This window comes from Peromyscus eremicus, chromosome 22, assembly GCF_949786415.1.
Source record: "Peromyscus eremicus chromosome 22, PerEre_H2_v1, whole genome shotgun sequence".
Taxonomy (NCBI): Eukaryota; Metazoa; Chordata; class Mammalia; order Rodentia; family Cricetidae; genus Peromyscus; species Peromyscus eremicus.
The window spans coordinates 33,398,062-33,419,715 of NC_081437.1; positions in this window are offsets into that span (position 1 = coordinate 33,398,062).

Here is a 21,654-nt window from a genome sequence, read left to right on the forward strand (position 1 = left end):
GAGTACAAAGGAACTCCTCCCACTTCCTAAGTTTTTATGATACAGATGTTATTTCTTCCTTCAGTGTTTGCTAGAACTTACCAATCAAACTGTGTGGCTTTCGAGTTATTTTCATGAGGAGGATTTTGATAAATGTAATTTATTTTTTTAATTGATATGGTGGTTTTAAATTCTTGTTTCATCTTCTCAAAGTTTTGAGATTCTCTCACTTCAGAAGTCTACTTAGAGTTAATTTTGTGCCACTTCATGCAGGATGCAGAAACCTACCATCATCATTGGTCATTTTCCCCCTTGTTCTTTATTAAGTAGTCTTGGTGCGATTTTATACACATGTGCTGTATGCCCCCAAAGACAATGTAATCTTATGGTGAATGATCTCATGTATTTGAAAGAAAAGTGACTTTTGTCAACTATATTTCCCCTGGGTTGGGAACCCCACATTGCTCTCAGAGGTTTGTATTTTGATCTAGCATTTGCTTCCTGCAACTGAAGAACTCAGCATTGCTGTCGGTCACTTCTGGCGGCCGACAAAGCCCTTGAGCTGTTTTTCCACTTAACCATTACCATGTTCACTCCATACTTGCAGTATATTTTGTCTAGATGTGGGCTTAGAGGTTAAATTTTCTTCTAGTCTTTAATGACGATGATTGATGTATTTTCTTCTTTATTTTGTTGTCCCCGATAAAAGTCAGTGATAAATGCAAACATTATTCCCATCTTTCCTCTGGATACTCCTGAGATTGTCTTTCCTTTCGTCTTCCACTGGTGTGAGTGGAAGACACAAAGGCTCATTTTCCTTCATAGTTGTCCCTGTTGTGATTCAGCGAACTTCTTGAATATGCAACTATACCTTTTTCTGTTTTTGTGGTCATAGTATTGCCTCTAGCTGCTCTGTCCTCTTCTTTGAAGCTTCAATTACTTGTTAACATTTTTTGAAATTGTCATAGCCTCCGAGGCTCTGTTGATATTTTTGTCCACGTTTTTGCCCCCTATATGATGATGTTAGGTAATTTCTGTTGGTCTACTTTCAAATTCTATGTCTCTGTCTTTTATTGCTCCTGTTAAGCCCATTCAGACAAAATTCTGTTTCAGACACTGTTTGTTATTTCTCAAGGTAGTTTTTCAGTTGCTTTTCCTTCTGTTACAGTTTATATATATATATATATATATATATATACACACACACACACACATAATTGTTTGTCTGCAGACTCTAATGTCTTGGCTATGCAATGATTAATCTACATTGGCAAACTTTGTTTGGAAACGGCTGGACTATAGTGAGCTCATATGCTATGGGCCAGACTTTATTTCTTTATCCCTCACTCTGTAGTAATCATACACCATAGAGATTTCATTGTGACAATTTAATGCATGTATAAGCTCATTTATTCCTGTTATTCACATTTCTTCCTGTATACTGATCTCCTTTACTTCCCTATCTTCCCTTTTATTTTCCATATATAAGTGAAAAATGTGATACTTGTCTTTCTGAGTCAGTCTTCTTTTGCTTAATGTGTTTATCTCTATTTGTGTCTCTCTTCCTACAAATGGCATTTTATTCTTCACAATATCTGAATGCTTTTTCCTTATTCATTGCTGGGTTTATGGGAGCCTAGACTGATCCCATGACTTGGATACTATGACTAGAGCAGCAATAAATGTGGACGTGCAGGTCCCTCTCTGGTGGGCTGCCAATGATTCTTTTGAGTATTGTCTTGGTTACTCTTCTGTTGCTGTGATAAAACTCTGTGACAGAGGCAGCCTAGAGAAGACAGACTTTATTTAGCTTAAGGTTCCAGATGGGTAATAGCCCATGATGGTGGAGCAGAGGTAACAGGCTGCCTAGCAGGCAGCTGGGGTGACAGGAGAGAGCTCACACTGAACGACAGACAGGAAACAGAGAGAGAACTCAGGTCACAGGTGTATAAGCTTTCAACACCAGCCACCAGTGATGGCCACACCTCCTATGCTTCCCTAAGTAGAGCCACCAACTGAGCTCTGTTCTATTATGGAAGACAGCTCATTCAGATGACCACTAATACATACCTAAGAGTAGTAGAGTTGGATCACATGGCTGTTGCACTTTTTCACTTTTGAGGAAACTCCATACTGATACTAATTTACATTCCCGTCAGCTGTGTATAAGAACTGCTTAATGTTATTTTTTTCTTTTCTTTTCTTTATTTTTTTTCCCTACAACTGTAAAGAAAAGTTAAATCTACCTATAACTTCCAGACTGTATACAATCAAGCCAGCCCTGGGTTTGGTTTATGTACTTCACTGACTTAATTCCTAGAAGATGGACCCCATTTCTCTTTTGCTTTGTGTGCCGATGATAATTAACTGTTACAACCAGGAAATGGTTTGTTGTAGGTGATGAAACTTCTACATTCTGCCATTGTAGTCTAAAGAATTTTTTTCTGTGTTAGTTTTGAAGTATTGGGGAATGGAGATTAGCTGAAAGTTTGCTTGGTTAGGCTCAAAATCTCTGTTGGCAGCTCAGGCACAGGTCAACTCTCTGTGGTGGTATTGTGTTCCCAAAAATATTGTGCACGCTAATAAATTTATCTGGGGTCAGAGAACAGGACAGCCACAATATTAAACATAGAGTATAGGCAGTGGTAGCACACGCCTTTAATCCTAGCATTCCAGAGGCAGAAATCCATGTGTTCAAGGATACAGCCAAGCATGGTGACTCACGCCTTTAATCCCAGAAAGTGAGCCTTTAATCCCAGGGAGTGGTGGTAGAAAGCAGAAAGGTATATAAGGTGTGAGGACCAGGAACTACAAGCATTTAGCTGGGTAAGCATTTTAGGTTTTGAGCAGCACAGTTCAGCTGAGAATCATTCGGATATGAGGACACAGAGGCTTCCAGTCTGAGGAAACAAGATCAGCTGAGAAGTTGGCCAGGTGAGGTTAGCTGTGGCTTGTTCTGTCTCTTTGATCTTCCAGTGTTCACCCCAATAACTGGCCTCAGGTTTGATTTAATTAATAAGACCTTTTAAGATTCCTGCTACGACTCTCTAGCCCTCAGTTTGGCTGCTTGGAGTGATCTCTGTGTAAAGAAAAGACTAGAGTTCATCCAAGGATCTGGCACAGACCCTACACATGCAGTTCACGATTGCATTTCTTATCTTCCTTTTTACAACTTGCGTGGCTCATGTAAATTATTTGCTTTCATTCTATCCCGTCTTGGGAGTCAGGCACTGCTTTTATGTCTAGCACAAGGAAGCTGAGGCTTTCTCCTAGGCAAAACTACAAACACACATATTCATTCTGTTATTAGGCTCTTTTAAATGTCAGTACCTGCCCAGAATACACTGGCTTTTGACTGTTTTCCAGGGCTGTTTGTTAATATAGTTTGTATTTTATATTTTACTCTGATGCTTCCTCTATTTTCCCCTGCAAGCTTGCGGGTGCTGAGTCTTGTTCAGTTGGATTGTAGAGGAAGATGAAACACATATTTTATATTATACGTCATTTTATAGATATGCAACTTGCAACATGAAATCGAGTTAATTGGTTCAATCATTTCAGAGCTGCTTCATGCGCAAAGTTGGTTTTGTAAGTCAGTTTCTGACTCATGTGTGGATATCTGGTTTTTTTTTCCCCATAAAATAGCTTCCATGCCATCAAAAATATCAGTAGTCTGACATTTCATTAAAAACATTAATACATTGTCATCTTTAAGACTTTCTTCCTTATTAACTGTTAAGTAAGTTTTGGAGTTTCATCTTATAGAAGGCTTGTCTGTCTATATGTTGATAGAAACTGCTTGAATAACAATGTTTTCTACATGCTTTGTCTTCAAGTTGTGATTAATGGCTTTCTAATTGAAACATTTAATAAGTACTATCATCTAGTGACAAAGAGGCATAAGTACCAAGCTTCCAGGTACGTGTGATGATGATGATGTCACAGTGGTCACCTGGGCAACAGCATCTATGATTTAATTGGGATTACATGACACATTTTGACTCCAGACATTGAAATGGAAAAAAAGAAAAGTATGCATAAAGTAATTGATTAAACATGATATTTCAGAACTAATGAAGCTGGCTTTTCCAATTCTTAAAGATCTCCGTATCACTGAGGAATCTTCATTTCCCCCCTACTTTTAGACTACTCCATTTTGACTTGGAGTGCCCTTTTTAATCATATGTCACAGTAACTAATACCAGGTACCTCTCAGACTGAACCACTTCTTTGAGAGTCACAGTATACTTCATTTCTAGTCAAACATTGACATGAACCCAATCTCATGGCCAATCTTAACTGCAGTGAAGGCTGGGAAATACAGACTGCCATGTGCTCAGGGATAGTAAAAGTGAATGATGTCATTGGCTCATAGAGGCTAAAATTTGCCCTAGTTGTTAAGCAAGTAAATATCAGAGCTGAGAATAAAATAGTGATTGAGACATTATTCTTTGGAATTAGAATATTTCTTCAGTTTTAGCCTCTTTTTTGTTTAAAGATACTTTATTTTATGTATATGTGGGTGTGTGTCTTTACACATGTACGCACATTTACCTATGGAGCCAAGAAGGGAATGTTAGATTGTATGGAAGTTGAGATGAAGGCATTTGTACCACCAAGCTGACTTGAGATTAGTCCCTGGGACTCAAATGATGAAAGGCTAGAACTAACTTCTACAAGTTGTCCTTTGACCTCTACAAGTTGTCCTTTGACCTCCACACATGATGTGTACTGTGGCACCTACCCTTTCATACAATACACACTTCCACAGATATATGAATTGAGAACATAATTATTTTTTTAGAGAAGCTAGGGCTGGAGAGATGGCTTGGTGGTTCAGAGTGCCTACTGCTCTATCAGAGGACCCAGAGTTCAGATCTTAGCACCCATATGTGGTAATGTGGTAAATTACAAATAAAGAAACTATACCAGCAAATAAAGCAAGGTACTGATACAGGGATTATATACTCCAACAAAATGTATAAAATATGCTTTGTAACAAGCCCTGCACATAGTTGAGTCCTGTAGAGTATTATTTCAAAGCTCTACAACTTTTTGGTACATTACAAATGTACTTTTTTCCTATTTGAATGCATACTCTTGATGAAGACTTCACTGTGAGCTATGTATTTTGTTACATTTTACATGCATTCCTAATAATCATATGAGGCAAGCTTTAGGACCATCTGTGTGGTACAGATAAGGAATTGGATTTGGAGAGGTTAAATATTCAGATTTCTTTTCTTTCCAATTACTTTGAGGATTCTTCACAGCTCAACTTAGTTCTTTTCTTGTAGAGCATAAGCTGACCACCCCGTACTTTACTGGCCCTGGAGAAATAACTTCTGTAGCGTGCATAATCCCTATCCCTACACAGGATATTTGAAAGACTCAAAGGTATTCTAAATATCTATTGTTTTATTAATTAAGAAAGCAGGGTAGAATACTTACTGCCTTCATTTCCTATAGTCTTTCTCAATCATGAATATGCTTAAAGGCATCTTATCGCCTTCTGACTGAAACTCACATTCCTGCTTAGAGAGCACCCCCACCCCGACCAGCTCTCATCTCTACCAGTCAGTTCCGCCTCACTCCTTTCTGACTCTGCCTCATTCAGCTAAATCAATGGTTGCAATTAACACAGTACCCTATCTCTTTGCTCCTGCTGAGGCCATCTTCCTCCCTCTACCACAAAACAGATCCATCAGGACTCATAATAGGGACCCTTATCTCTACAAGGTTCAGCTAATATCTCCAAGCACTCCTAAAGTCCCCTACCACGTCCCACTGAATCACGTGCATAATTTCATTGCAGAAATTATAAGTGCACATCTTTGTTTTCTTGCCAAGCTTAGTAACACGGTAAATTTGAATGAACTTACTTATGTAATATTAGAAACTAGCAACTAGTTAAGACTTTAGTTTCAGTTAGTAAAGGGTTTGTTTTTGAGAACTTCACTGTCTACTACACAATTGGGGTAATCAATTCATGTTCTTCATGGTATCCAGATAGAATTCCTGTGAGCTCTCTTGGCTCTAGACCACTCTGCATTGAAATTCACCTGCAGAGACCTTGTGCTGAATTCACCACTGGTTCCCCATCTGCCACTGTTCCTTAATCAGCATTAACAGTTGGCTGCCGGTGCCAGGTCATCATTCTAGCTCTGTGGCAGGTCAGCTGTCTCTCAGTGTGTGACACAGAAGCCACAGTCCATGCTAACCTCAGCCACACAATTCCCTCACATACTATCCTATTCCTCTCTTTGAACATGCCCATTTCCTCAGATCTCATCCAGAGAGCTGGCGTTTTCTAAAGAACGTTGAGCATTTTTATAGTGCTTTACAATTTATAAAGATTGTTCTGTTTTATCCAAAAGAGAAATATCGTGAATTATCACGATTAGTGTCTTGATTATGGGGATTGGCATCTTCCAAACTGTGCTAAGCCATATATCACTGTAGCAGAGGTCTTGGAAGAGGAGCTCAAAATGAACTTAATGAATGTTTGTTGAGCGGTAAACTATGAAAATCACTGGGCTTGGGGCATATAGGGAATAGAAAAATGATCAAGTTATAAGCCTTGTGTTCTAAGGGTGGTAGGTGATAAACACAATACAGGATTAATAGTAGTAATATTGACAGGCAGTTTTGAGTGTCTGCAGTGTGTCATACACTTTCATGTATTTAATATATTTTATTTATTTTGAGTATTATGTTTTTGTTTTTTGTTTTTTGTTTTTTGAGATAGGCATTGCCATTCCATTCTTAGGCTTAAAGAATCCAAGTTTCAGAGATGTTTAGAGGCTTTCTCCAACTTTTCAGGCTAAGTTCATAACTGCGGTCATCTGGCTCCCAAGTGCCTGCTCTTCCCATTGCACCACACTGCTTGGAATGAAGACAAACAGGTTGCAGTGTGAATGCATGGTGGAGGATGGCAGAGAACAGAAAAGCTTAGTTCCCGAGGATAGAATTTAGGATTTGTGTTGGATCGATGCAAGGATAACATTGAATAGGAGAGGATGGGAGGAGAGTTGGAAATTGAAGTACCCAGTACCCAGGTAAAGGAAACAGCCTGTGCTGCAACGTGGGTGTGCAGAGGAAGAAATGACTAATTGCATATGAAATGAGTCCAGGAAGGTAGGTAGGAGGTGGACCCATGAGATGATAAATATAGACCTTAGAAACTCTGGATGATGATGTACAGCAGGAGTTTTCAAACTTCCTAATGCTGCAACCTTTCATACAGTTCCTTATGTTTTGACGCCCCAACCATAAAGTTATTTTTCATTGCTACTTTATAACTGTAATTTTGTGACTGTTATAAATCATGATGTAAACGTCTGTGTTTTTCTGATGGTCTAGGTGACCCCAAAGGGGTCATGACCCATACATAGATGGAGAACCACTGATGTAGAGTCAACCAGAACAGAGAGTTGATTGAGCTTTGCGAGTGATGAAATAAAAGGGGTCATGACAGTGGTTCTGTGACGTTTTTATGTCTGAGAAGCTGAAAAAGAATACAGACAGGTATTAATGTACACACCTTTCCTTCCCACCCCCTGCATGTGACCAGACATACATGACAGTGAGCATCTGGAGAAGAAGAAGAGACAGTGAGTTTTGATCAGAGCATAAATACTGATTAGTTGATTTTTCATTGATTATACATGGGCATTGGCCAATGTTAGGGACTCATTAAAGCCAATGCTCAAGCCGCTTGCAATGTGCAATTCAATATGTGTCATGATGTTCTGGTCTTTTCCGCTCCTCCTCCTGCTTAGACCTGAGTGAGAAAGAAATTTTACGTCAGTAATATCAGCTCAAGGTTGAAATATGTCTTGGCCCTTCTCCTCCTCCGGTGTTTTAATAAAGGTACGAGGCTGTACAAAGATTAGAATCATGCTAAGCAGCCCTGGGGCTGCTCTTAACTCTATAGACGTAATTGAGATTTATGAACTCCTTATTAGGTCCTTAAAGCAAAATGAGGAACCTGAAATTCCCATCTGTCAAGATTAAGGGAGGAAGATTTTATGTTTGCTCTTCAAGTCTATAATGATTCCTCTTCACCTTTCCCCTCATATCACTGGAGAGTGATATCCCCATGATGAGTTAAAGATGGGTTAGGTACAGAGAAGTCGAAGCATGACTCTTTGTTTTCAATGGTGCATACAAAGGTTGATCATTTAATACATTTCTAAAATCCCGCCTGGTACTTCAAGGATGAACACATGGTGTTGTTGTCCCATTTATGTTCTAAGCAAAATTGTGTTGACTTAAATCATTATGATTTATACCCACTATGTGTCAGGATAGTCACAGTTTCTCACATAGTTTGGAAAATTCTTCTTCAAGGTCATGTTAAAAAAAAAAAAAAGATGAACCAATTGGCCAAACTTAAACAGTAATAGTTGGGACTCTATCCCAGATCTGATGCCAGATTTTTAGAAATCTGGACTGTTCTTTTGTTCAGTGTATACATTCACAGATGGCTACTGAGAACCTTTGGACTCTGGCTTCTAGTCAAACCAAGGATTGCTGGCTGACTATCCAGAGGCCAGTGCCAGGACTTTGCCTGGGGAATAAAGTGCCTAGTCAGCGCAACAAAGAGTATGTGGGTGTGAGTGTGGGTGCAAGTGCAGAAGATTTTTCTGTACTCTCATCCTGCAGTGGGCTGTGGTCCTGCTTGTACAGCTTTCCCCAGAGTCTATTTTGTGAACTATAATTGAAATCGAAACACCAGTGATTTTTAATCATACTCTCAATTTATATCTCATGTAACCATATGCCAGTGTTCTCGGAGTGTTACAGGGATATGAATTATGTTGAAATTGGATTAGGCAAATACACATTTTCCTTAAAAAATAGATACCCAGAGCAGTAATTTAATTCCACCGACTCTAAAGATTCTCTCAGAAACACCCTGTGTATCTTATCAGCAGCTCATTGTGAAATTTCTTCTGGGCTACTTTCTTTGCCTTTTCATTTCCTTCTAGAATCCAATGTATTTAACCAACATTAGTAGCCATGTGAAGTCAATTTATATCAAAACGATCCCTAAATGTAAGGAAATCAGGTCTTTCAAAGGAAGCCATTAGGGTTCTTCTTCCAATTCTTCGGTTTGGGGAAGCTAAGTGAAATGCAATTAAGGGCTCTTTCTCTTCCCAGTAGATGCATTAAGCTGCATCATGACCTGAGATTTTAAACAGATATTAGGTAAACCAGAGCTGCAGATTCCAACAGGTTGTGAGACAGGTACTACTTTAGTGTCTATAATAGCCTTGTACTTGCTGAGGATACAATTGTGGCAAATTGTACATTCTCTTAGAATGATTTCCTGATATTAACAAAGGCAGATATTTAAACATATATCTGGTTAGATTACAATTCTCTTGCAAAAGCAATCCTTCAGATTGCTTCTATATTACTTCTGAAGTGACAGCATGGTGCAGCTGTGGCTTCTGGCACCAGATGGCCCTGTTGTATCCTAGCCAAAGGAATAGTTCCACCCACAGTGGGCAGGTCTTTCTACCTCAGTTAAGCTTATCAGAATCCTCCACAGGCGTGCTCAACTTGACGATCAAGATGAGCCATCATAGTAACTGCATATGGATTTTGGATTTGACTGAAGTTTTCATTTTGCTCCTTAAATGAAAACTTCTGCATGCTTTCAGTTCTACTTCCAAATGGCTCCACGGGCTTCTGGTCTTTCCTGGTCTTTTCTACTAACTCAGAAATCTGTCACAGTCTCAGAAGAGACCCGGTACAACGGGAAATATCCACATAGCCAAATCCTGAGTGTATTAACCACATCACCCCTGCCTTTGCCACCCTTTAGATACAAGGACCCCACTGCTAGCCTCAAGTGCCTGAGCGTTCTGTAATTCCCCACAGCCTAAGGGCTGAATCTGTGTATAATGTGTGCATCTTATTTATTGAGGCTGATCTTGCTGGAGTGGGCCTCTTTCGTCCTTCTGTAGCCTAGGAAACTACCTGCCTACATACATACTCTACCTCCAACTTCTTTACACCCCTGAAGAACTCGTCTTCTATTAGAAAAGCTTCAAGCATTCGGAATCATATTTACTCCTCATAGCCGGTCACTCCTCTTATTTCGAAACCTGTCTCCTTCCTGTGTTTTCCCTTCTCAACTCCCCCGCTCATACCTGAGAGCTCTGGGAAAGTTCCTATCTGTTCATTTTCACATAAAAATCATGACAGTTTGATGAGCCAGTAAGTGATCACATTTGATAAAAAACAACCTCAGTTTGTTGTTCTGTTCTGAATCTTTTCTGGGTAGAGAAGAAGGTCAGTCTAGCATACAGAATGTGATGGCCTGGGAATCTGAGTCAAGCTGTAGTTTTAGTAGGAACAGGAGATTCCAGATAGTCAGCTCAGCTCAGAGAGCAAAGGAGCCGACAAATGAGAAAAGAATTCACCTGCATCACACGAGAAACAGTCAACATGGTCTGGAGTCTCAGCTCTATACTTCCTTTTCATTTCTTCTTATCTTCTTTTCTCCCTGCTTCCTCTCTTCCTTCTCCTTCCTCCATCTCTCTCCTCCTTTTTCTCCTTACCCTCTTTCCTTCTTCTTTTCCCTATCTCATATCTTCTTCTTCCTCCTTTTAGTACTGAAAGTATGGATTTATTAAATGAGAGCGAAAGCATAGAATTCACTCCACCAGAGGAGATCAGGCTCCAGAAATCATGTGGATGGAGATCTAGACTTCATTTCTGGTAGGACATAATGCCCACCTCCTACCTGTTTTACTTCTGTTTGATTCTACCAAATCTTCCCTAAATGTGGTCAGGAAATATCTAGTACTACAGTTTTTTACACTCCAGATCTTGAACTGGGAGGTGGTAGAGAAATTACATAATTTCAATAGGGCCAGACATCTACTCAAAATTATAAACCATGTTAATTAAAGAATAAGACTCTCCAAAACCTATATAGACAATCCTTTCAAGTTACTACCTTAAATAAAACTACCAAATACGTGCAATTCTCCTTGGAAAAGAGGTAGAAAATATTGCTTCTATATGTAAAGTATAAGCCCACATATTCACCCATATGCCACATGTGATAGGAATTCCAACCATGCCCCCATGGTCGTGCATGCCCAGTGGGACACTTAGTCATCTCCACCTACTCATTTCCGGATCATACGTCCTGCGTGACCCATGCCCCATGGTTACACCATCACGTAGTCACGCAGACATGACCACGTGATCTATGAGCATGTGTGGAATAGCCACATGGGCCTGTGTGTGCAGGTGCATCCTGGCCTTTATAAGGCAGACCCCATGTTCCCCGCTCTCTTTTTCACACGTGTCCTTCCACAGGCATGATCACCTCTATCCCTTTCTATTTGTCTTGATAAAACTCTTGTTAGTGGATTCTGTCGTGTGTCCTTAGGGGCAAGAGTGCTACACAAAACCATCAACATGCATTGAATGCAAGGAAAACAATTAGGTGATTGCCTCCACAAATGTGAACTCTGTGTGTGTGTGTGTGTGTGTGTGTGTGTGTGTGTGTGTGTGTGTTGTGTGGTATAAAGTAGGAGGATATTCTCTGAGAAGGCAATAAATGATATGATAGTTAGCTAGAAGGTTGGCTGACGTCAGACTGCTTGGGCTCAGATATTGATGAAGAGGTACAACACTCACAGGACTTACAAATTTGACCCTCTGTCAAAGTCTTCCCTCTTCTTGAAATGTAGACCGATTGCATAAAGATAAATTAACTATTCAGATGATAAACTCTTTTCTTCATGAATATGAATGAAGAGCTCAAATGATAGATTACCAACCCATGCCACATCTCATTTTTAGTGAGATACCTGCAGACTACAATGAGAGGAAGAAGGGCGCACAGGGAGAGGGGGACAAGAGAGAGTAATGGAATACAGGTGACATGAAATCGTAAGAGGGAACATTTTGGGGAGGGAACAATGCAATAAGGAAGAAAGGGAAATGGTAAAGGGGAATGGAGAATTGTCTAAGAATGAGTTATCATGATGCATATATGTTTAAAAATGTAACAGTGAAACTCCATTTGTTTTGCATGATAACTGAAATTTTATTAATGATATCAACCAAGAAATATCTAAAAATCATGCTCATAAGAAAATATTATATTCATAATCCCCCTTCCCACATAGTTATGTATTTATATTTGAGGAAGTTTAGACACCCAGCAAATTTCCATTCTGATACTATCTGACTACAGAGCCAATGGAATCCGTATTACAGAATGGCAGAGCCGGCCAAAAAGAAAAAAAAATTCAGCTCTACAAATATTTACTAACACCTCCCAGGAAGTAGGGACTAAGGCAAGTCTTGAAGAGACTGAGAGAAGCAAAGTATTATGTCTGTTCTCAGGGAGTCACCAGGGTGAGCATGGACCTGCAGGTGTTTAATAAATGTTTATAAAATGAATGAAGAAGTGTCAAGGGGCAAGATCTATGAAAAGGACTCATAAAGGCAGTTAATGAGCGCCCTGGCTGAGGATGTGCAAAGTACACACGCATCATGGGAGAGAGCAATGGAGTTCAAAGCGAGGGATACAGAGGGGGGCAGCAGAGCAGGCTCTGAGGGAGGCTGCTCCGAAGCTATTCAGTAAAAGATGAAAAGAATTTTTTCCCCCCACAAAGAAAAGAGGAGATGTAGAGAGAGCATATTGACTTGCAGCATCCTTGAACTAACCTAACACAACCTGTGTTCCTGAGAGCCCTTTCTTTGCAGACCATCATGCACGAAACAGCCGCACCCCACCATCACAGTGCCTTTGGCTGTGGCCCCATGAGGAGACAAGGCTGCATGGTTTATTCACAGGAGTGTAAGACGTTGCTCAAGCTTCTTGGAAAGTTTTAAAGAGTTCACCAGTGGATTTACTTTTACTCCATTTACTACCTGATGTGCTTTAAGGATCTCCCTCCCTGCCTCTCGTTTCTACAAGCATCCAGTCCTGTTTAGATCAAAAGAAGTCTAGCAGTGATATTTAAATCTCTGTCTTTTGTTAAGAGTGCCTAGGATGAATAGTGATAACCAGCACACTAAAGATAGAAAGCAAAGGAGGCTATTTGCTTCAAAGAAATTAATTCTTGTTTCTTAGTAAAATTCCTTTGGGCATCTTTCAAATTAAGAGACTGTAGACCTACTCCAATCTTAATTTCTTTGAAAATATTTTTAACTTTGATAGCTGAGATTTAAATGTCTGAATGTTATTAATGGAAATTCTGGAATCTGCTTATACACCCCCAGGAACACAGTGAGTTATTGGCATGGAAGAAAATTTTAAAATATAGAGATTTCTTCTGGGAAATCTCTCTCTTGAATATGAAATCATCTTAAGTTGTTGCATCCCCATTGGCTGATGCTTGCCAAAAGTTGCCCTTTACCTTCTATTTATATTGTGTATGTATGCATTTGTGCATGCCTATTCATGGATGTGTATGTATGTACACATATAGGTGAACAGAGATGAGATGTGGAGGCCAGATGACAACCATACAACCTTAATTGTTGTTCCTTAGCCCTCATTCACATTTTTTATGACAAGGTTGTCAATGGCCTAGAACTTGCCAAGTAGACTAGGCTGCCTGGCCTGCAAATCTGAGAATCAACTTGCATAGTCTTCCCTAGGGCTGGAATAGCAAGGTGTTGTGTAATAATTTCCTCGGAGAGTGGTAAAATACTCAAAACAGCTTTAGGAAGTCCTTGAAGCTGACAAGATTCATTCCCCCTCCCCCCTACATACACACATGCCTGCCTCCCCGCCTCTCCCAGAGTAGACAAGCCAAGCTACAAAGAAGACTCTGACACTAAACCACTGCCTGCCCAAGCTGTCCAGAAGAGGTCTAGTCCATCTGAGTCATTGGAAGGGACACCCTCTGACTGTCAAGCCGCCATCAGGCTGTGCAGTGTGCTCCAGGTTCCCAGTGTTGTGAGCAATCACCCATGTTGGTGTGGGGTTGGGTGATGCAGCTGTCTTGGAGTCATTTCTGCCCTGTCAGTAACCCCTCACCCATATTCCTATCATTAACCTCAATAAAACACGTTGGTTCACCAAGTTGGACTTTGGTGGTATCTTCACTTTGGTTTGCCATGAACTTCAAGTCTGTGGATGTTGCGTCTCTCCAGGAAATGTTTTGTCCCATGACACAAGCATGCCACCCTACTTGACGTTTTTGAAATGTGGGTTCTGGGCATCCAACTCAGGTCCTCATGTTCTCAAGGCAAGCAAGGTAGTGACTGAGCCATCTCCCCGCCCTTACCTATTCTCCGTAGTAGTACTTAACATCGCTTTCTGTAATTAAATGCTTATTCTTCTTGGAGTTCACCTGAGACCTTGTTTTCGTCCTGCCTTTTTTGGAATTTTGATACCTCAACAGACCCATACTTTTTTTTTTATACTTCATTTAGGAATATCAAATATGAACAAAACAAGCTGTGGGCTAGCCTTAGTTTTGTAATTAAATAAGGTTACCATCCACCAAAGGCCATTCAGTGAGTCACGTATCAATGAAATATCCTTAGGTGATTTTCCACAATGACACAAGTTTCATGTTGCTATTGACTGTCATTAAATGGATTAAAATCATGTTTTTTTTTCCCTTTGCGATTTATTTATATATTTATTTTCTGCTTCAGTTAAATTTGACCAACCCTTTCCTAATTGAGACTGAGAAATGTTCAGCAACATTTGTTCTCAAATTCCAGCTCTTGACCTTGACAGATGTTACATAAAATTTAGTTTTAAAAGTCATATGTTACTCAGTCAAGAAGAGGGTGAATCAATGTTCTTTTTTTTTTTATATGTTGCTTTTTTGTTGTTGTGAGATTAATGGATATCTTGGGCAAAAAGCAAGGTATTTAAGATAGCTTGTGGTAGAGTATTCCTGTTATGACTGTGGTTTTAAAAAGCTTTAAAGAAATCTTAGGAGATTAGGAAAGTGAGTCACCCTCCTGGGTGCATAAAAGTGAAAGTTTTTTTTAATGCAAATGAACTTACAAAAAATGAGGGTGTATTTTTAAACCTATTGCACAATCTGAAAGCTCAGGAAATCTATTTCCATTTTGTCATGTAAATTTTGTGAATGGGCTTAAAGGTCTTTATTCTGAAAGTAGGGCCTGTGGGTGCCCTTGCCATCACGTCAAAATCAGAGAAGAGGGCACTGCCTTCAGACAGATAGAAGGGCCTGGAGCAGAAGGCTGGGTGGTTGCATGGGAGGAAGATGTTTAAAAACCCAGTTGTCTAATCACTGAAGAGCATTCACAGGGAAAGCAGCCGGCGTGCTCTGAGTTCTGAATTTACAATTAGAATATGCTCATTTATGCTCAGATATTTTAAAAGTTGGTGTTTGTGTTTCCTCCATACTTTGAATTTCCCACTCTTTCTCCAAAGAAGTTGTGTTTTAGACCACTTTTAAAACATAACCAAACCACAACCAAAAACGAGCTCTTGCCGTGCTAGGGGACTACTCCTCTGGTAAGCTTTTTCAAATTAAGTTTCTTGAGTGATAGGACACTTCCTACATCGGTGTATGACACCCCAGTGTGGGAAGCAGCCACGGCCGGTATGAACTGGGACCCTTTGCTGTTGTCTTTTCTGTAGATCCCAGGCCACTGTTCACATTTCCCAGAGTCACCTACCTTGTCCTATCGCCTTTAATTTGAAGAAAGACTATTAGATGGTGAGCAATTTCCAGAGTCAGTCACTCTGCCTTTCTTCCAAGACAAGAAAATCCTTTGAGAACTGAAATTTAATAGATATCTTGTGCTTAATAGACTTGTCATCAGATTTTTAATCTAGGACTTTCGACAATTTCAGGGAAACATTAAACCTTCTCTTCTGAACAACAGGCATTCACGTTCATACTCAGAATTGTAAGGATTTAGCTTTCTCTGGAACCCATTCAGGGACTCCTTTAGGGTTCTCAAGGGACCCAGGTGAAGGCTAGGATCCAAATTCTATGACATGGTCACCCAGTCCCCCCTATTTCTTTAGAAAAACCCCCGACTTTCTTTTATCCTGAGTTTATTCCATTGGAGCATTCAAAATTCTTCTTTTTATTGAGCCAAAATGTATATATCATCAAGTTTTACCCATAGTCCTTTTATTTCTGCTTCCTGAATTCATACAGAACAATCAATTCCTCCTCCCTAGGCTGCTTCATCCTAGGTCTTGTTTTAAATTTACTCTGAACTTCTCCAGTCTTCATTTTACCTGATTTTCAACTTTTCTCACTGACCTTAATATTCAGCATAGAAAGGGACTGTGAATTCCATATGCCTTTGACTGGCTGCTGGTGGGAGGGAAACCACAGGGATGATCGTTTCTATGCAAAGAAAAGGTCTGCACAAGTCGTGCAACTTAAGATAAGCCGTGATCTGATTTCTTCAGCAAATGCTTCAAGACTTCCTGCTAGGGCCTCTAATAAGAAGTGAGGGTTGGCACAGCCAAAATTTGTAAACCGGTATTCTGGGAGATGGAGACAAATTTGTAACAACAGTCAAGCTGAAGGTGAAAAGCAAAATCAACTCCGACGTATTTGTAGGTATTCTTATGGAGACCTAGTTCACATCCCACTGCAGCTTGCCAGCTGTTCCATAAAAGACTAAAAAATGACATTTTTTGGAAGCAAAGCAGAAGAATAAATTTAGGTTCAAGAAAGATGTTTTCCAATGAAGCATCTTGATAACAGATTCTGAGCCCAGCTCTGCTCCCTAGTATCTGTGAAATAGAGCAAGTTGTTTCTCGCTGCACATCCTCGGCTGTTGTATCACCGGCAAACAAACAAAAATGGGGACCGCAGACAACGCCTAAGGTGGTCACCTGGAGGGCTTCAAATAGTAAACGTTAGTCACTGGGAGTTTGTAGGGACTTGGGGATGGTTACAATCCCGTCCTGATCCAAACTATTATGTCATTTTGCTTTCACTGGTCTCCCTGAGTCAGGACAGGTAGGACAGGAATTATTACCAGTATTTCATTATAGGTGACAGACTGACCCAGCCACAGAAAACCAGAAGCTGGGCTGTCCTTGCCCAACTGCTGTCAGTCAACTAAGTCCCGCCAGCTAGGGCAAGCAGTTCCTAAAGATAAAACTTCTCTGTCTGGACAGATAATCCCAAGAGGAGGAGGAGGAGGAGGAGGAGGAGGAGGAGGAGGAGGAGGAGGAGGAGGAGGGGGAAGGAGGAGGAGGGAGGAGAAGGGGGAGGAGGAGGGGGGAGGAGGAGGGGGGAGGAGGAGGGGGAAGGAGAAGGGGGAGGAGGAGGAGGGGGAGGAGGAGGAGGAGGACAAGGAGTTGATACGGTGGGGGGAGGCCTTTGCAAACTACTCATATATCCTCCCCCACTGTATCAACTTCCCAAACCTAAGTCTCTTCCCGCCCCTATAAGTGCCCTGACCAGCTGCCTTCCCTTAGCAGACTGTCCATTCCTCTGGGAGAGAGGCTGCCTCCTGCTGTGTACTCTAATAAACGCAGTCTCATCTGCTGAGGTCACACACACTGTGCCCTCTTCCCTGACTTTAGTTCCTTTATTCTATACTCCTAAATCCAACAGTGACTATGTACATTCTAAATTTTATTATCAGCAAGGTGCTGGGATACGAAACAGCTCTCCCCTCAAAGGTCTTACAGTCTTACCAGAGAAAGGTCTTCTCAGCAAACATGGACTACTGGTCATGTGGGAAACGGAAATATGTTATTTAAAGGACTGGATTTTCTGACCCTACAAAGTGAGTTCCTGCCGTATGACAACGAGTCCAACTTTGTCTTGGGAAAAGAGGTAGGAAAAGATTGTGGTTTCTCTTTTTCTCATTTTAAGTCTAACAGAGATGCTGGCACATATTATACCACTCTCCCACCCTTCCCAGGGCAGGTAGGGAGGACTAGTCCTTGGAGAAGAGGAAAAGCCAGTTTTGTAAGGAACAAAAAATTCCACAAGAGAGGGGGAATTGCCACTCCGTTTTCTGTCCCTCCTGCCATGCCGATTAAACGCTAGAGTTCTTGTGCAGTCCATGAGTGTAGTGAGATGAGGAGAGCCAGCAACAAGGATGTGAAAACCTTAAGTGGAAGACATTTTTTTTTCTGAAGCGAGAGACTTACGTGAATGATAAGAGAAACACTACATTGAGTCTTGCTCCTTGACTGTGGATGTCAAGGTTATTTCTGCTGTAAGCTGAAGATCATGGGGAAACTAGGGATTGTCTGAGGGCTCACAGCTTCCAAAGCATTTACAGTCAGGAGACAATTATTAGCTTGGATGCTTCCTGAAGACAATATCTAGACCAAGCCCTGGTGCTTGGCACAAGGGTGGGATGTTTGTTGGAAGACATTGCTGGCCGATCAGAGGTCACAGCCTCCCCATGGCCTAGCAGCTTATCTCATTAAGCTCAGCAAAACATGGAGCTCCCTCCCTCTTGCACAGCTTCCTGCTTTCTACCTGCACTTATCTGGAGAATGTCCCTGGGCCTGGAGGACTGACCTTATCTAAAAGCTGTATCTATACCAGATGCCTGATTCAGCTTTAGCTTGACCTTTGGCACAGATCCCTGCTAAGAAGACTTGTGCTAGGGGCTCTGCTATAGGACCCTACTGCCACATACTAAGCCTTATGATAGTAGTGTGTCACTTAATGCAAGTTAGGCTTTGTCCCCAGGCTCACCAATCCTATATATTTCTTATACTCTAGAATAAAATTGAGCTGATTCGCCTAAATCTGGAGAGCTGTCTCCATTCATGCTCATGGGCCGCCAAAGCTTTCTGTCGCCCCATCTGCCTCTCTCCCCGCTTGGTGGCAAACAGACCCATGGGGAAAGAGAACCCCCACAGATGTTTTGGTTTTTATAGGAATTGTGAAGGGCAAATTTAGAGATTTTGTGGTTAAGAGAAACACAGTCATGTCAATGCTTCAATAATGATTCTTAAAGTTGGTTTGCTTGGTTGACAGCAGAGTGAGTGCTAGGTGCTAGGCTGGGGGACAACTTGGAAATCTACTGCAGAATTTTCAGTAAGAGAGATTATAGTATGTAGACTAGGAAACAGTTATATATAATAATGGAAGACTAAGGGTTTGTAAACTTGGGCTATACTTTATAGGAAGCCTCCATGATCTTTTGATGGGTTGGGTATAGAGAGGGAGAGAAAATCAAGCCAGGCTGAGCAATGGGTGAATGGAAAGACCACCAACCTTATGTGGAAAGTCATAGTAGACAGCACGTTTATAGGTAAAACTGGATGACTTCACTTTACCAAACACAATGATTTTAGGTTGGTAATTAGAAAAGCAAATGGAGGCAGTAGTTTGATATATGAATCCTGAACTCCAAGAAGAAATCTGGTGGAAGATATACAATTGAGAGTAACCAGGATATATATGAAAAAAATACTACTTAAAGTCACAAGTCTGGATGAGGTCATCTAAGGGGTACTAGATGAATTGGAATCAGAAGAGCAAGTGCAGGATTGCTTGGAACACACCAACATTTAGAGAGCAGGCTGATAAGATTCAAGAAGATATGGGACAAGCAGTTAGAAAAATTACTGTATCAATTACTTTCTTATACTGTAAAGTAGTGGTCTTCAAGCTGTGGGCCTTGACCCCTTTGTGGGGGTTGAATGACCCTTTCATAAGGGTTGCCTAAGACCATCAGAAAACACAGATATTTATATTACAGTTCATAACAGTAGCGAAATTACAGTTATGAGGTAGTGGCAAAAATAATTTTATGGTTGGGGGTCACCACAACATGAGGAAGTGTATTAAAGGGTCACAACATCGGGGAGGTTGAGAACCTCTGTTCTAAAGAAACATCTGGCAAGAAAGAATTGAAGGTAAGGAGAACTGAGTTCGGCCTGTGGTTTGAAAGAATAGTCCATTCTGTTGGAGAAGGCATGGTGGTTGTGGCAGCTTGTGGCTGTGATGTCGGCAGTATGAGGCTGCCTGCCTGCTCACATCTTCACTGACCAAGCAGCAGAAAGGGGACAGAAATCAAGGCCAGGGCATAAAGTTCAAGCCCCACACCCTAGAGATCTATTCCTCCAGGCAGACCTGTTTCCTAAGGTTCCACGGGCTCCTAAAACAGTGCCACCATGCGGGGACAAAGCATTTAGAGAGAGAGAGAGAGAGAGAGAGAGAGAGAGAGAGAGAGAGAGAGAGAGAGAGAGAGAGAGAGAGAGAGAGAGAGATTGTCCAGAAATTCAATGAAGTGCTTGAATGGGGGGATGCTACTAACTGTCTTCAGAAAGTAGGAGGTAGCCAGTTGTGTCAAACACTAAGGCAGAGAACTGGACCCCGAGCTCAGCAATACAAAGATATTGACAGCAGCTATCTCCACACTGTGATAGATAGGAAAGCCTGATGACAGTGGCTTCTAAGGAGAATACAGGGAAAAAAAACTAGTGAAGATAGTCACAAACAAAACAAAACAACCAGATGATGTGAAGGGGAACAGAAAACTCCCGAGACAGAGAATGTGGAAACACACATTTATTTCCATGCCTACAACCCCTCACTTTATTCTTGTGTAGATGAAGACACCCAACATAATAGGAGAACTGTGGTGATGTACAAGGACAATGAGAATATAGAAGTGAATGGAGTAGACCCTCCTTGATTAGAAGAAACAGGAAGTGGGCCTGTGAGAAAGGATAAGGTTGGCCTAGGCTAGTATAGACAGCTTGTGTGTTGCTAAGTTAAGGGAGGGGGCATTTATAGGTCTATAACATGCACTGGTATTTTGGTCCTATGATGGCTTTAGTGCTTCAAGCTGTCTTCTGTCCATGTAGATTGCTCTCCATGCAATACTAACTGTTAAAATCCTGTGACATCGATAACTAAGTACTGAGGTTGGGTTGGTTTATACATGTGCATAATGCGACAATTCTTATGGTTATTTTAGTCTTTTTGATGAAACTTGCAGTGCATGTCAACTGCTGAAAAGGAGGACGTGCTCGGGTGTCTTGAGGTTTGAAGAGAAGAATAGAGGATGAAGTAGTGATCCTGAAGAATGAGAGCATGAATGGGAGTGGATTTGCATCTGCGAGCACCCTCATTGATGGCATATTTGGAGCTTATGACCATGAATTTAAGTTGTGATAGAAAGATTTGAATGTGTTCGTGATTACCCCTGACTTCAGTCTAGTCTTGTGTAGCTACTTAAATGTGAGCATAAAATAGATTGAGAGTTGGTTTAGGCAAGTTGAAGTGTTTATGCAAGAAAGCATTATAGTGATGGGGCAACTTTATTTATTAACATACAAATAAAATCACATTTCAGTACAAATAAAATATCACCATAGAATGGGGTGAAGATATGTGGGCAGAGACTGAATGACTTAAAATAGGAGTTTGGGAAGAAGTATGTCATTGACCATGAGAAGGTCTAAGAGTGTAACAATGATAGGGAGTGATAAATCAGTAAAAGTGATGATTTGGCAGTAAAATATTGAGAGAAGAGTTATTCATTGGCTTGGTTCTATACTTGGATTTTAAATGGTCATAAATGAAGACAGGAACAGAGATGAAGAGGTAAAGCCAAACCAAGAAGTCTTCAGTGCATTTCAAAGATATGCGTCCATGGATGACCTCACAGAGAAGCATGGCAGCTGATGTATGTGTTACAGAAGGTACAGGTTTTTCTTTTTTTATTTCAGGGGAAATGAAAACA